This window comes from Cebus imitator, unplaced genomic scaffold (genome assembly GCF_001604975.1).
Source record: "Cebus imitator isolate Cc_AM_T3 unplaced genomic scaffold, Cebus_imitator-1.0 Scaffold117, whole genome shotgun sequence".
NCBI classification, from domain to species: Eukaryota; Metazoa; Chordata; class Mammalia; order Primates; family Cebidae; genus Cebus; species Cebus imitator.
This window is the reverse complement of record NW_016107432.1, coordinates 2,530,691-2,532,572: the sequence shown is the minus strand read 5'-3', so window position 1 is coordinate 2,532,572 and position 1,882 is coordinate 2,530,691. Positions and strand designations below refer to the sequence as shown.

The 1,882-nt window shown below is 62.1% G+C and overlaps 1 protein-coding gene across 2 annotated transcripts in view; it reads right to left on the bottom strand.

The window, feature by feature from the left end:
• Positions 1-1,882, bottom strand: part of PDE6B (phosphodiesterase 6B) — a 60,418-nt gene that overhangs the window by 26,236 nt on the left and 32,300 nt on the right. The window lies entirely within an intron of this gene.

Here is a 1,882-nt window from a genome sequence, read left to right as displayed (position 1 = left end):
TCCTCCTGTGCCTGGTTCACTGTAGACGTGTGGGAATGCCAGGTGTGTCCTCCTGTGCCTGGTTCACTGTAGATGTGTGGGAACGCCAGGTGTGTCCTCCTCCTATGCCTGGTTCGCCAGAGTCATTGGTGGAGGCTTGGCCCCACCGTTGAGCCCCTTGTGCCCTCCTCGCCCCCCAACAAACTCCATGCTCTTCTCACGCTCAGTCTCTCTCCTGCCGACCTCAGCGCCTTTGCACAGGCTCTGGCCTTTGCCTCCAGGCCCTCATCCCGGGCCCTCCTCTTCTCAAAGCTCGGCCTCAAATCCTTTCCAGGAGGCCCTCCCTAAGCACCTATCAAGCCCCCTCGGCTCCCACTCCCCACTCAGTCTGACCCCACAGGAGTCCCGCCTCAGCAGGCCCTCTCAACCGCAGCCTCTGTGGGGTTGGGAGGCACGGATGCTGGTGCGGACCTCAGCCCTCTGTTGCTAACGCACAGACAGGGAGTCAGGCATTTCCCCAATGCACAGCGGTGAGGACGTGGAGCTCTCACCAGTCCTGTGACCTCGGGAAGGCCACCTCATTCCTGGACCTGTTTCCCCACGTGTAATGCAGGAAGAGTGGCATTCTGCACTCAGGATTCGATTGCAGGCAGTAATGCCCGACACTCTCGAATGCCGCCTGCTCTGGGAGCTCCCCCTATGTGTGCGGCCGTGTGAGTCACCTGCGCATTCACCGCACAGATATTCTGCTGGGGACCAAGCCCGGGCTGGACGCTGGGCACAGCGCAGCTCACCCCAGTGGAGCTCAGGGAGGGCTAGCTTCACGTCTCGTCTTCTGAGTCATCCAAGAACATCGAGGGAGCCTTCGTCCTCCCAGCACAGTGTCCAGGGCAGGTCAAACATCCCCAGCCCCTGCCCCACCTGTGATAGCCACTGCTGTTGCCCTCGCCGCCCAGTGAGGACAGGCACGCAGTCCAGGGTGGCTCGAGCCCAGCAGCCCAGCCCTGAGGCCTCTGCCTTTCCTCTCTCTTGTTTTCATGTTTAATTTTCCGGTTAAAAGCCTGCTGGTGCACACAGCAATGGACTGCAGTGGGGCGGGCAGATTTTAACAGCGGCTCAGGAATTCCTCCGTGCCCCCGTCAACACCCCTGTCTTCCGGAATGACTCTTCCCACCTCTGACTCGGCCTGCTCTGAAACTTAATCTATGCAGCCTCCCGAAGCCGGCCTTCTCCCCTCCACAGCCTCCACACGCCGGCCTTCTCCCCTCCACAGCCTCCACACGCCGGCCTTCTCCCCTCCACAGCCTCCACACGCCGGCCTTCTCCCCTCCGCAGCCTCCGCACGCCGGCCTTCTCCCCTCCACAGCCTCCGCACGCCGGCCTTCTCCCCTCCGCAGCCTCCACACGCCGGTCTTCTCCCCTCCGCAGCCTCCACACGCCGGCCTTCTCCCCTCCACAGCCTCTACACGCTGGCCTTCTCGCCCCACAGCCTCTGGATGCCAGCCCTCCCTGCCAGCCCTCTCTCCCCGTGTGGGCGCTGGGGCTGTTTCTGTCCTGACTGCTGGGAGTCTTGGTGTCTGGGTGGTTCTTGGCTGGGGAACCTGCTCCACTCTGTCCCCTCGATGTCCTGACCCCACCCTTGGGCCTTCCTTGGCCCTCTCCACCCATGCAGGTGGCCCTGGCGTCTCCCTGGGCAGCGTCCCCCAATTCTAACTCCAGACCAAAGGGAAAGCCTGGTGCCTCTGAGGGAGGCCGTTTGCCTGAGAAGGAAGCAGTCTGGGAGGCTTTGTGCCTGGGGTCTGCCTGCCCTGGGGACAGGCCCAGGTGGCTGGGGTCCCAACAGTATTGAGCTCCCAGCCTTTCACAAGATGTAGAGACCCCAATTCTTTTTTTTTTTTTTTTT